Here is a 15,315-nt window from a genome sequence, read left to right as displayed (position 1 = left end):
ACTCCCTGAGATGAAAGAAATTTATCTTCTACCATATAGACTGTTTTTAAATAACTGGTGCTAGAATTGTATTTGCATTTCATTTCCACCCCCTGGACACACACACATTCCTTATTATTACAGAGCCTTCATCAACCCTGTTCATCTGGGGCTGTCTAAACCTTAACCCAATTACATAAACTGCTTGCCTTTAGAGTGTACTCTTGAAAACTGAGATACTTTTAATCAAATAAGCTAAAAAGAAAGAAGGCAATTAGATACTAGTAACTCAAATCTTTATCAGTTTATGTGTCTGTGTATATGTTTTTATGAAAAGTATTGCTAATTGTAGTCATTACATTTCAAACTGTATGTTTGTGTGTCCAAGGGTGTAAATGAAAGATTTTTCTACCTCCAGATGGTATTAATAAAAATTGACTTAAAAACAAACACTTGTGAAAATTGGGCATTCTAAAACTTCCAGAAAATTCTCATAAAAATATTAAGCATTAATGCTAATTTAAGTTGAACTGAACTGGGCATGTCCTTATGTCTATCAGCTGCCTGTTTACCTAAAGTCATTTAAGTTGATGCTGTCTGTTAGATCTTTCAAGAAAAAATGCTTAGGATTGACTTTGTCTAATGTTTGGTTAAAGTTTTGAGAGTGATAAAGCATTGTTGTTAAAAATGAGTAAAGTAAGTAAGTGTAGCAAGTGAACATCTTAATTGTGTGTTACAGTGTGTATACCTACAAACCACCTGAGAATCTTTGTAGTAACCTAAAACCTTAAACTTTAGCTAAGTATACATATTATATGCTTAGAGATTGTGCTGTAAAGCACACAGTTCCAGAAATTATGAAAGGTGTTCATAAATTTGTTAACCTAAGAATGCTAGTGTAATAGTTCACAATAACCCACTTCTCAGGGTTAAATAAAAATTAACGTTCCTAATGGTTTTAAGTTCTAAATAAAACTACTTAAAATAATAAAGAAAACATCTCTGCTTTCTATAAAAGATGTGTGTTTTAATAAGAGAAGGTATAAGAAATGGAAATTCATTATGTTGAGGGTAAAAGAAGGTAACTGTTCTAAAGTACAGCTGTTTATTTTAAGAGGGAGAACACTGTGAAAAGAAAGTTGTGGAAAGTTTGTGGAAGAATTGACATAGTCATGCTATGTGAAATTAAATCAAATGGGTCTTGATATCAAATACAAAGCAAAATTCGAATTTTGTTCTCAGTTAAAAGGACAAAGTTTTCTTAAACTGTTAGTCTGCTCTTAATGTTGAAAGATTGCAAAGAGCTTTGTACTTGCTTTATCAAAGCAGTTTCCCATGCTTAAAGTCTCAATGAGTTGTCTGAGTATTTAAGAAAATGAGATCCTACTATTAAAATGACTAAAATCTAAGGTTTGCTAACATCTGTGTAGCCTTCTGTATTTGCCTTTAAAATATTTTATTGTCATTCTGGTTAAATAGGTAAGTATTATTTCATAGTGACTTATGATTCTACTTAGGCTATAAGGCAAGTGTCTTAAAAACTTTCTGACAGCTTCCCAAAATCAAATTAAAAAAAGGTGCTTTTACCTCTAATTAACCTATATTTTCCAGAGGGCCCCTGGAACATGTCAGAGGAATATTTTTCTCTTTGTCGGTAAAAATATTTAGCTAAATCAACTTATTTATCTGGTATATATTTACCTGGAAAGCACTGACAAAGGTAATGATGCTAAATTTTGTACTTAATGTATTATTTTACAAAAAATATCCAAATTTCCTATGTCAAATGTCCTATAGTAAGCTCCCATCAGCTCTTTAAACGTTTCCATTTGTAAGTCTTGTCATTTCTAGTCACTGTTTGATTACTCCTAAACTAGTAAGGAACTAGACTCTAACAGAGCAAGTATTGGTTACATAAGATTAAGTAAACTAAGGAAAATAATTTTATGACTTTTATTTCAAGTGTTGTGGATAAAGTGTTTTAAGTTTTCTTCTCAAGCTGACAACAGTTTAGTAAATGACAATACCTTTAGAAGCAAAATTGAAACATTTGTCTTTCTAACTAATCCCTCCAGAATTTAAAAACTCTCAGTGAATATTTTTATGTTTTATGGCAGTATGTTTATTTGCATAAGCTCAATAAGAACCTGCTTTCCTTGTAACAAGACCAATTACAAACACTGGTTATATTCCCAAGGCTTTGACTGGCTGTCACACCTGAGAGACATATGCACAAACTCAGATATGAACAGACAGCTTTAAGGAACTAAGGTTGACTTTATAAAGTCAACAAAGCCCCTCGGAAGAGCTGTTGTGGTAACTTGCTTACAGGGTTCTCAGCAGCCTTACCAGGTGAATAAGGAAGGACACTTCCTGGCAGGTACAGGAACCTCAAAATGTCTTGGGGACCTCAAGAAGAGAAGAATTCATGAAAATATACAGGTACTGCAAGCAAAACCTGATAGCAAGTGTGGCTTGGCTTTCTGGCCTGGAGAGGCCTTTAGAAGTCCAATCTGAAATTCCTTACCAAAAGTTCCAGCAAAGCACATTTAAAAGAGCCTTTGTAATCAATTTCTCTTCTTGTGCACTTAAGCAAATAATCAATCCAAGTGTTAAGTATTTTTTTAGTCTGGTTACTTCTAATAAAAATGAGGGTGACTTTAGAGAAAAGAGTTGTTTCACTAATGCAGCCTTGTCTATACTGAGTCCAAATATGAGTCATTGGGACATAGACTAGATCCAGAGAATTCTAGTTTCCCCAAGATATCTGGCTGTGATTTTCAATTAGAGCTTCACTATTTCTAATTCTCATATTCAGCCATGCATTCTTAAACTCTTTGTCAAGTCTGTTCTTCCAGAATGGAAAATCCAACTTCAGATGTTGCTACTAAACCTAATAACATGATTTGTTCTGTCTTGCCTAAGAAGCCATAAGACTGCAAATAGTGATGGAAATGGAGTGCAGGACGGAAGTGCCCATTTTCCAAAGCCCTCTTGACTGACCACTGGTGGAGACCTAACTGAACCCCTTCTCAGCATGAAGCAGCTATAGTGATTATTGACCCCTTTCCTCTAGCAGCAGCTATGGTCTCCAGCTGTTGAGGGGTAATGAGACCGGGACCATGGGCTTAGACAGAGTAGGGTGAGGGCCTCTGGAAAAAAAGAAAAGCAAGATAACCACGTGAGATTTGCTTTGGCCTCCTGAGGGGGCCCAGCTTATTTTACCCAAGTGCTGCTTTTATTCCTTCAGGCCTAAACAAATAATTTGTTGTAGTTTAGGTAATGTAGCTAGCAAGCCCAAAACAACATAGAAAATATAGGAAGGATTGTATTAAAACCCAATTAGTTAAAAAGAGTTTCTTAGCATCACTGTAATACCAAAAGCAGGAAAAGACACCATCAAAAAAGAAAATTATAGACCAGTTACCCTGATGAACATAGATGCAAAAATATTCAACAAAATATTAGCAAACTGAATTCAAAAATACATCAAAAAGATCATCCATCAAGACCAAGTGGAATCATCCCAGGGATGCAAGGATTGTGCAACATTCAAAAATCCAGCAACATCATCCACCGTGTTAACAAAAGGACAAAAAACACATGATCATCTCCATAGACACTAAAAAAGTATTAACCAAAATTCAACATCCACTCATGATAAAAACTCTCAACAAAATGGGTATACAGGGCAAGTATGTCAACATAATAAAGGATAGATGACAAGGCCACAGACAACATCATGCTTAACGGTGAGATGCTGAAAGCTTTTCACCTAAGATCGGGAACAATACAGGGATGCCCACTCTCCCCACTGTTATTCAACATAGCACTGGAGGTCCTAGCCACAGCAATCAGACAACACAAAGAAATAAAAGGCATGCAGACTGGTAAAGAAGTCAAACTGTCCCTGTTTGCAGATGACAGGATAGTGTACATAAAAAACCCTAAAGACTCCTCTCCAAAAATACTAGAACTAATATCTGAATTCACAAAAGTTGCAGGGTACAAAATTAATACACAGAAATCTGTGGCATTCCTATACACTAACAATGATCTAGCAGAAAGAGAAATCAGGAAAACAATTCCATTAACAATTGCATCAAAAAGAATAAAACACCTAAATAAAAACCTGACCAAGGAAGTGAAAGACACCTATATCCTGAAAACTACAAGAAACTTTTTTTTTTATTATTGAAGGGTAGTTGACAACAGTATTGCATTACATTAGTTTCAGGTGTACAACACAGTGATTCAACATTTATATACATGATAATTCTAGGTACCAGGTATCACCATACCAGGTTGTTACAATATTTTGACTATATTCCTTGTGCTATACATTACATCCCGGTTACTTATTTATTTTACAATTGGAAGTGTGTTTATATATATATATATATATATATATATATATATATATATATATGTATATATATATTTTGTGAGGGCATCTCTCATATGTATTGATCAAATAGTTGTTAACCACAATAAATTTCTGTATAGGGGGGTCAATACTCAATGCACAATCATTAATCCACCCCAAGCCTAATTTTCGTCAGTCTCCAATCTTCTGATGCATAACGAACAAATTCTTACATGGAGCACAAATTCTTACATAGTGAATAAGTTACATGGTGAACAGTGCAAGGGCAGTCATCACAGAAGCTTTCATTTTTGCTCATGCATTATGAACTATACACAGTCAGTTCAAATATGAATATTCATTTGATTTTTATACTTGATTTATATGTGGATATCACATTTCTCTATTATTATTTTTTAATAAAATGCTGAAGTAGGTAGATACGAGATAAAGGTAGAAAACAGAGTTTAGTGTTGTAAGAGAGCAAATGTAGATGATCAGGTGTGTGCCTGTAGACTATGTGTTAATCCGAGCTAGACGAGGGCAATAAACATCCATGTATGCAGAAGATTTCTCTCAGAACATGAGGTTGAGGTTCTAAGCCTCACCTCTGCTGCTCCCCATTTTGTCACCACATGGCCCCCTGCGACTGTGCCTGTCTTAGGTTGTTCCTCCCTTGAGGAATCTTACCCGTCTCTGGCTAACCAGTCATCTTCCGGGGCCATACAGGGAAATGTTAAGTTGGTAAGTGAGAGAGAAGCCTTATTGTTTGAAAAGGTTAGCTTTTTACTTCTTTGCATATTTATGCCCTGTGGCTTCTATGCCCAGCATTTGTCTTGAGGTGTCTTTACCACTTGAAAGAATTATGATACTCGGTAAATTCGACATGTGGCACGAGTTCTATTTAAAGGTTGTGATTAGGTAGGAAGAAGAAAAGCTATAGAAGTAGCAGGCAGAAGAAAACCTGGGAAGATTGATGATTATTTCTTTGACATATCTTCTTGTAGAGTAACTTCAGCATGGATAGGTTTTAAACTACTAATTAAATTGTGCACCCACATTAACATATTAGGAATATAGTTACCTAACCAAAGCATACCTGTAATTACCAGCCATCTCCAGTGAAACCAAGAAAACGAGTTAGGCACCTTAGGCATTTGTGAAAACTTATCTATGATATGGTGGATATTGTCCGACTGAACTTAAACAGTCTGAGAGAATTCAAATAAACTAGAACACCCCATTCCTGGGGACTGTTCATATCCCATATGTTCTTTTAACAATAAATAGTCTGTGGTCGTAAGATTTTGGAGTGCTACAATTTGCACTTCTCCTAATTCTTAGTTTAGTTCCAACAGTATAGATCCAGTCCAATTTTTTGTTTTACTGTATGCACAGGCCAGCTTAGATATCTCCTTCATCATTCCCATGGCAAGTCCAGGAACTGGTGGGATGAGTGCATCTACACCTTTGACAGTGCGTGGATCTTTGTTGGAGTTTTTTTTTTTTGCTGATCATCTTCTGTCATGAGTCTTCCCGAGAGTGCTGATGTTGGAAGTTCTTTTTCATATCGTATCTTAGTTCATTTTTGGGGTAGCCAAATTAGGCTTTGATCCTCTGTATAAACACAAACAGACCCTTTGCCTACACTTTTATATGCCCTTTATATCATTGTGTAGAACTCATTAGAGGTCACCACATAGGAACAGCTTTTTTTTTTTAATCATTAATCTACACTTACATGACGAATACTTTGTTTACTAGGCTCTCCATTATACCAGGTCCCCCCTATATACTCCTTTACAGTCACTGTCCATCAGCGTAGCAAACTGTTGTAGAATCACTACTTGTCTTCTCTGTGTTGTACAGCCCTCCCCTTTCTCCCACCCCGCTATGGATGCTAATCTTAATACCCCTCTTTTTCTGCCCCCCCTTATCCCTCCCTACCCACCCATCCTCCCCAGTCCCTTTCCCTTTGGTACCTGTTAGTCCATTCTTGAGTTCTGTGATTCTGTTGCTGTTTTGTTCCTTCAGTTTTTCCTTTGTTCTTATATTCCACAGATGAGTGAAATCATTTGGTATTTCTCTTTCTCTGCTTGGCTTATTTCACCGAGCATAATACCCTCCAGCTCCATCCAAGTTGCTGCAAATGGTTGGATTTGCCCTTTTCTTATGGCTGAGTAGTATTCCATTGTGTATATGTACCACATCTTCTTTATCCATTCATCTATCGATGGACATTTAGGTTGCTTCCAATTCTTGGCTATTGTAAATAGTGCTGCGATAAACATAGGGGTACATTGGTCTTTCTCATACTTGATTGCTGCATTCTTAGGGTAAATTCCTAGGAGTGCAATTACTGGGTCAAATGGTATGTCTGTTTTGAGCATTTTGATGTACCTCCATACTGCTTTCCACAATGGTTGAACTAGTTTACATTCCCACCAGCAGTGTAGGAGGGTTCCCCTTTCTCCACAGCCTCGCCAACATTTGTTGTTGTCTGTCTTTTGGATGGCAGCCATCCTTACTGGTGTGAGGTGATACCTCATTGTAGTTTTAATTTGCATTTCTCTGATAATTAGCGATGTGGAGCATCTTTTCATGTTTCTGTTGGCCATCTGTATTTCTTTTTTGGAGAACCGTCTGTTCAGTTCCTTTGCCCATTTTTTAATTGGGTTATTTGTTTTTTGTTTGTTGAGGCGTGTGAGCTCTTTATATATTCTGGACGTCAAGCCTTTATCGGATGTGTCATTTTCAAATATATTCTCCCATACTGTAGGGTTCCTTTTTGTTCTATTGATGGTGTCTTTTGCTGTACAGAAGCTTTTCAGCTTAATATAGTCCCACTTGTTCATTTTTGCTGTTGTTTTCCTTGCCCGGGGAGATATGTTCAAGAAGATGTCACTCATGTTTATGTCTAAGAGGTTTTTGCCTATGTTTTCTTCCAAGAGTTTAATGGTTTCGTGACTTACATTCAGGTCTTTGATCCATTTTGAGTTTACTTTTGTATATGGGGTTAGACAATGGTCCAGTTTCATTCTCCTACATGTAGCTGTCCAGTTTTGCCAGCACCATCTGTTGAAGAGACTGTCATTTCGCCATTGTATGTCCATGGCTCCTTTATCAAATATTAATTGGCCATATATGTATGGGTTAATGTCTGGATTCTCTAGTCTGTTCCATTGGTCTGTGGCTCTGTTCTTGTGCCAGTACCAAATTGTCTTGATTACTATGGCTTTTTAATAGAGCTTGAAGTTGGGGAGTGAGATCCCCCCTACTTTATTCTTCTTTCTCAGGATTGCTTTGGCTATTCGGGGTCTTTGGTGGTTCCATATGAATTTTTGAATTATTTGATCCAGTTCATTGAAGAATGCTGCTGGTAGTTTCATAGGGATTGCATCAAATCTGTATATTGCTTTGGGCAGGATGGCCATTTTGACGATATTAATTCTTCCTAGCCATGAGCATGGGATGCATTTCCATCTGTTAGTGTCCCCTTTAATTTCTTTTAAGAGTGACTTGTAGTTTTCAGAATATAAGTCTTTCACTTCTTTGGTTAGGTTTATTCCTAGGTATTTTATTTTTTTTGATGCAATTGTGAATGGAGTTGTTTTCCTGATTTCTCTTTCTGTTGGTTCATTGTTGGTATATAGGAAAGCCACAGATTTCTGTGTGTTGATTTTGTATCCTGCAACTTTGCTGTATTCCGATATCAGTTCTAGTAGTTCTGGGGTGCAGTCTTTAGGGTTTTTTTATGTACAGTATCATGTCATCTGCAAATAGTGACAGATTGACTTCTTCTTTGCCAATCTGGATTCCTTGTATTTTTTTGTTTTGTCTGATTGCCATGGCTAGGACCTCCAGTACTATGTTAAATAACAGTGGAGACAGTGGGCATCCCTGTCTAGTTCCCGATCTCAGCGGAAATGCTTTCAGCTTCTCACTATTCAATATAATGTTGGCTGTGGGTTTTTCATAGATGGCCTTTATTATGTTGAGGTACTTGCCCTCTATTTCCATTTTGCTGAGAGTTCTTATCATGAATGGATGTTGAACTTTGTCAAATGCTTTTTCAGTATCTATGGAGATGATCATGTGGTTTTTGTCTTTCTTTTTGTTGATGTGGTGGATGATATTGATGGACTTTCGAATGTTGTGCCATCCTTGCATCCCTGGGATGAATCCCACTTGGTCATGGTTTATGATCCTTTTGATCTATTTTTGAATTCCGTTTGCTAAAATTTTGTTGAGTATTTTTGCGTCTACGTTCATCAGGGATATTGGTCTGTAGTTTTCTTTTTTGGTGGGGTCTTTGCCTGGTTTTGGTATTAGGGTGATGTTAGCTTCATAGAATGAGTTTCGGAGTATTCCCTCCTCTTCTATTTTTTGGAAATCTTTAATGAGAATGGGTATTATGTCTTCCCTGTATGTCTGATAAAATTCCGAGGTAAATCCCTCCAGCCCAGTGTTTTTGTTCTTGGGTAGTTTTTTGATTACCGCTTCAATTTCGTTGCTGGTAATTGGTCTGTTTAGATTTTCTGTTTCTTTTTGTGTCAGTCTTGGAAGGTTGTATTTTTCTAGGGAGTTGTCCATTTCTCCTAGGTTTCCCAGCTTGTTAGCATATAGGTTTTCATAGTAGTCCCTACTAATTCTTTGTATTTCTGCGGTGTCCGTCGTGATTTTTCCTTTCTCATTTCTGATACTGTTGATTTGTGTTGACTCTCTTTTCCTCTTAATAAGTCTGGCTAGAGGCTTATCTATTTTGTTTATTTTCTCAAAGAACCAGCTCTTGGTTTCATTGATTTTTGCTATTGTTTTATTCTTCTCAATTTTATTTATTTCTTCTCTGATCTTTATTATGTCCCTCCTTCTGCTGACCTTAGGCCTCATCTGTTCTTCTTTTTCCAATTTCGATAGTTGTGACATTTAGACCGTTCATTTGGGATTGCCTCTCCTTTTTTAAATATGCTTGGATTGCTATATACTTTCCTCTTAAGACTGCTTTTGCTGTGTCCCACAGAAGTTGGGGCTTAGTGTTGTTGTTGTCATTTGTTTCCATATATTGCTGTATCTCCATTTTGGTTTGGTCATTGATCCATTGATTATTTAGGAGCGTGTTGTTTAGCTTCCATGTGTTTGTGAGCCTTTTTGCTTTCTTTGAACAGTTTATTTCTAGTTTAATGCCTTTGTGGTCTGAAAAGTTGGTTGGTAGGGTTTCAATCTTTTGGAATTTACTGAGGCTCTTTTTGTGTCCTAGTATGTGGTCTATTCTGGAGAATGTTCCATGTGCACTTGAGAAGAATGTGTATCCTGTTGCTTTTGGATGTAGAGTTCTGTAGATGTCTATTAGGTCCATCTGTTCTAGCATGTTGCTCAGTGCCTCTGTGTCCTTACTTATTTTCTGTCTGGTGGATCTCTCCTTTGGAGTGAGCGGTGTGTTGAAGTCTCCTAGAATGAATGCATTGCATTCTATTTCCTCCTTTAGTTCTATTAATATTTGTTTCAGGTATGTTGGTGCTCCTGTATTGGGTGCATATATATTTATAATGGTTATATCCTCTTGATAGACTGAGCCCTTTATCAGTATGTAATGTCCTTCTTTGTCTTTTGTTACTTTCTTTATTTTGAAGTCTGTTTTGTCTGATACCAGAATTGCAACACCTGCTTTCTTCTCTCTGTTGTTTGCTTGAAATATCTTTTTCCATCCCTTGACTTTAAGTCTGTGCGCGTCTTTGGGTTTGAGGTGATTCTCTTGTAAGCAGCATATGGATGGGTCTTGCTTTTTTATCCATTCTATTACTCTGTGTCTTTTGATTGGTGCATTCAGTCCATTTACATTTAGGGTTATTATTGAAAGGTATGAACTTATTGGCATTGCAGGCTTTAAGTTTGTGGTTACCAAAGGTTTAGGGTTAGCTTCTTTACTATCTTACTGTCTAACTTAACTCGCTTGTTGAGCTATTATAAACACAGTCTGATGATTCTTTAGTTCTCTCCCTTCTTATTCCTCCTCCTCCCTTCTTCATATGTTGGGTGTTTTGTTGTGTGCTCATTTTAGGAGTGCTCCCATCTAGAGCATCCCTGTAGGATTCCCTGTAGAGGTGGTTTGTGGGAGGCAAATACCCTCAACTTTTGCTTGTCTGGGAATTGTTTAATCCCTCCTTCATATTTAAATGATATTTGTGCTGGATACAGTAGTCTTGGTTCGAGGCCCTTCTGTTTCATTGCATAAAGTATATCATGCCATTCTCTTCTGGTCTGTAGGGTTTCTGTTGAGAAGTCTGATGATAGCCTGATGGGTTTTCCTTTGTAGGTATCCTTTTTTTTCTCTCTGGCTGCCTGTAATACTTTGTCCTTGTCTTTGATCTTTGCCATTTTAATTATTATGTGTCTTGGTGTTGCCCTCCTTGGATCCCTTGTCATGGGAGTTCTGTGTACCTCTGTGGTCTGAGAGGCCATTTCTTCCCCTCGTTTTGGGAAATTTTCAGCAATTATTTCTTCAAAGACATTTTCTATCCCCTCTTCTCTCTCTACTTCTTCTGGAATACCTATGATTCTTATATTGTTCCTTTTCGTTTGATCACTCAGCTCTCTTAAAATTCTTTCATTCCTGGAGATCCTTTTATCTCTCTCTGCATCAGCTTCTCTGCATTCCTGTTCTCTGTTTTCTAGTCCATTAATGGTCTCTTGCATCTCGTCTATTCTGTTTTGAAGTCCTTCCAGAGCTTGTTTTATTTCTGAATTCTCCTTCCTTAGTTCTTGCATATTTCTCTGCAAGTCCATCAGCATGGTTATGACTTTTGTTTTGAATTCTTTTTCAGGAAGACTGGCTTAATCTATCTCCCCAGGTTCCTTCTCAGGGGAAGATGTAGCAGATGCCGAAGCTGTCTGGGTTAGTCTTGTCTGGATCATATTTTTTTGCCTTTTCATGTTGACAGGTGCTATTGACTGTCAGCTGGGAGGGCCAAAATTTTCACTTGCTACTGGCCTTTCTTTACTGGGACAACTGCGACCCCTAGTGGCTTGTGTTGGGTAATTGCGTGTAGACTGGGTCTTTGTGTCTTGCCTGGCTGGAAGGGAGAAATTTCCCTTTCTGTGGGCGGAATTTGTCTCAGGCTGCTTCTCTGCTTTCGCAGCGCCCGGTGGGGTGATGGATGGGGGGGCTGCTTGACTGTTTGCCTCCGTGAGGGGTCTCAGAGCTGTTGCCCAGGGGGTTAGTGCACCCGGTTTTCCCTGTAATTTCCAGCTGCTGTACTGTGACCTGGGTTGTTTCCGTCAAGCTGTTAAGTCCCTGTCCCTTTAAGACTTTCCACAAGCCGCCACTTTTCTTTGACACAGGGGCATCAGCTTCGGCACCCACTCAGAGGTCTTACTCCCTGTTTCCCCAGTATCCAGGGCCCCCTGGTCATGTACTGTGTCTGCGCTCTGGCCCGGATGGCTGGGGCTCGGTGTTCGGCAGCCCTGGGCTCCGTCTCCCTCCCGCTCTGCCTATTGTTCTCCTGCCAGGAGCTGGGGGGAGGGGCGCTCGGGTCCCGCCGGGCCGGGGCTTGTATCTTACCCCTTTCACCAGTGGCTGGTTTCTCGCTGGTGTAGCTGCAGTCTGGCCACTGTCCTGCGTCTTCTGGTCTCTCTTTTAGGGCTAGTTGTGTTTGTTGTATTTTCAAAAGTATATATGTTTTTGGGAGGAGATTCCCACTGTCCTACTCATGCCGCCATGTTGGCTCCGCCTCTACAAGAAACTTTTAGGAGAAATTAAGGAGGACACTAACAAATGGAAATTCATCCCATGCTCTTGGCTAGAAAGAATTAATATTGTCAAAATGGTCATCCTGCCTAAAGCAATTAATAGATTCAGTGCAAACCCTATCAAAATATGAATAGCATTTTCAACACACTGAAACAAATAGTTCTAAAATTCATGTGGAACAATAAAAGACCCCGAATAGCCAAAGAATACTGAGAAGGAAGAATAAAGCAGGGGGGATGTATCTTCCCAACTTCAAGCTCTACTACCAAGCCACAGTACTCAATTCAATTTGGTACTGGCACAAGAACAGACCCATAGACCAGTGGAACAGAACAGAGATTCCAGATATTAACCCAAACACATATGGTCAATTAATATACAATAAAGGAGCCATGGACATAGAATGGGGAAATGACAGCCTCTTCAACAGCTGGTGTTGGCAAAACTGGGCAGCTACATGTAAGAAAATGAAACTGGATCATTGCCTAATCCCATACACAAAAGTAAACTCAAAATGGATCAAAGAACTGAATGTACGTCACAAAACCATAAAACTCCTTGAAATAATGGCAAAAATCTCTTAGACGTAAACATGAGCAACTTTTCATGAATGTATCTCCCTGAGCAAGAGAAACAAAAGCAGAAATGAACAAGTGGGACTATATCAAACTGAAAAGCTTCTGTAAAGCAAAGGACACCATCAATAGAACAAAAAGGCATCCTACAATATATATATATATACACAATTCATATATACATATTCATGAATGACATGTCTGGTAAAGGGTTGATGTCCAAAATATATAAAGAGCTCACCCACCGAACAAACAAAAAGCAAATAATCAAATTAAAAAATGGGCACAGGATCTGAACAGACAGTTCTCCAAAGAAGAAATACAGATGGCCAACAGACAAATGAAAAGATACTCCACTTTGCTAGTCATCAGAGAAATACAAATTAAAACCACAATGAGGTATCACCTCACACCAGTAAGTATGGCTACCATCCAGAAGACAAACAAAACAAATGTTGGCGAGGTTGTGGAGAAAGGGGAACCCTCCTACACTGCTGGTGGGAATGTAAGTTAGTTCAACCATTGTGGAAAGCAGTATGGAGGTTCCTCAAAAAGCTCAAAGTAGAAAGACCATTTGACCCAGGAATTCCACTTCTAGGTATTTACCCTAAGAATGCAGCAGCCCAGTTTGTAGAAGACATATTCACCCCTATGTTTATCAAAGCACTATTCACAATAGCCAAGAAATGGAAGCAACCTAAGTGTCCATCAGTAGATCAGTAGATAAAGAAGATGTGATACATATACACAATGGAGTATTTTCATCCATAATAAGTAAACAAACCCTACCATTTGCAACAACATGGATCAAGCTAGAGGGTATTATGCTCACTGAAACAAGTCAGGCAGAGAAATACAAGTACCAAATGATTTCACTCATATGTGGGGTATAAGAACAAAGCAAAAACTGAAGGAGCAAAACAGCAGCACAATCACGGAACCCAAGAATGGACTAACAGTTACCAAAGGAAAAGGGACTCAGAGGAGGGGTGGGAAGGGAGGGATAAGAGGCGGGGAGAAAAGGGGCATGATTATTAGCATGTATAATGTGGGGGGTTCTACAACACAGAGAAGACAAGCAGTGATTCTACAACATCTTACTACACTGATGGACAGTGACTTCATTGGGGTATGCGGCGGGAATTTGATGATGGGGGGAGTCTAGTAAGCATAACATTCCTCATGTGACTAATGATCCAAAAAGTCATCACAATGTCCAATTTCACATAGGTTTTCTTCTATGTTTTCATTTAGGAGTTTTACAGTTTTGCATTAAAAAATAAAAAGAAACACAAGCTGCTCCACGGAAATGGAGCAAGAAGAATATCCTGGCCAATCAGAAGTGCAGGGGTAGCATTTTCCCTTTTTTGAACTGAAGTGTGTGAACTTTAGTGCACTTTATCCATTGGGCAGGTAGAGTGAATACTATTGCTCTATTGGCTTTTATAGGCAATTGATGTGCAAGTGAACAGTGTGGTGTCACAAAAGTTAGGTGTACACTTTCCATCGAAGACTCTCTTAGAAATTTCCCCTAGTCCCATAACTTTTCCCATTCATTTCAGTTCTTGATCTTTACCTCATATTCAATCGTTTTTACATGAAGATATCAAATAGTACCATCCATGTTCTCCATTTAACATTTTTTCATACATATTTCCATTAAACTCCATAAAAGGAGATTTCCAATTGTCAATGGTATTAGTTTTCATGGTCTGGTAAGTTACCTCTTAGGAGGAAAGGCCCAGAGGCCATCTAGCTACTAGTAGACTGAATTTGTAATTTCCCAGCAAACTCATTGTGCCTTCAAAAATTAAAGTCACTAGTGTTCAAATGTTCTTTCATTTGAAAGCAATGTGAAATGAATAGAAATAATCACCATTAACTATTTGCTGCTGTGCTAGCATATGCTGGGGCTAATTAAAGGGGCTGGACAAGAAAGGGGTTACAAATTCCTTTTGCTGGAGCGCTCTGGTGGAGGTGAATGGGAGGATACATATGCAGTTTTTCACTGGGCTGTTAACTTAACTGGAGTATATTGGGCTCAACTCATTAACACAAAATTTGTACCCTGTAAGTTAACTAGGCAATATGGGGCCTGGGACATCATAGCTCACTGCCAATTTTCATAAACTCTCCTTAGTTTGCTTGGGATTCTAAAGGAAAAAAATGTGTGTGGGTATATACGCATACCTCAGAGATAATTGTGAGTTCAGTTCCAGACTATTCAATAAAGTATCTCAATAGAGTGAATCAAATGAATGTTTTGGTTTTCCAGGGCACATAAACGTTGTTTACACTACACTGTACTGTTAAGCCTGCAATGAAATTTATGTATAAAAATACAACGTACAGACTTAATTAAAAATTACTTTACTGCTAAAAAATGCCAACCATCACCTGAGCTTTCAAGGAGTTACATCACTGATCACAGATCATCATAACTAATATAATAATAACGAAAAAGATTGAAACGTTACAAGCATTACTAAAACCTGACACAGAGACACACTGTGAGTAAATGCTGTTGAAGAAACTATGTAAGGTTGCCATAAACCTTCAATTTGTAAAAACGCATTATCTTCAAAGTGAAATAAAACGAGGTAAGCCTATATATACACTCCAACACACATACACATGTGACAGATATA

The sequence above is a fragment of the Manis pentadactyla genome, chromosome Y (genome assembly GCF_030020395.1).
Source record: "Manis pentadactyla isolate mManPen7 chromosome Y, mManPen7.hap1, whole genome shotgun sequence".
Lineage (NCBI taxonomy): Eukaryota > Metazoa > Chordata > Mammalia > Pholidota > Manidae > Manis > Manis pentadactyla.
Note: the sequence above shows the minus strand (reverse complement) of the source record.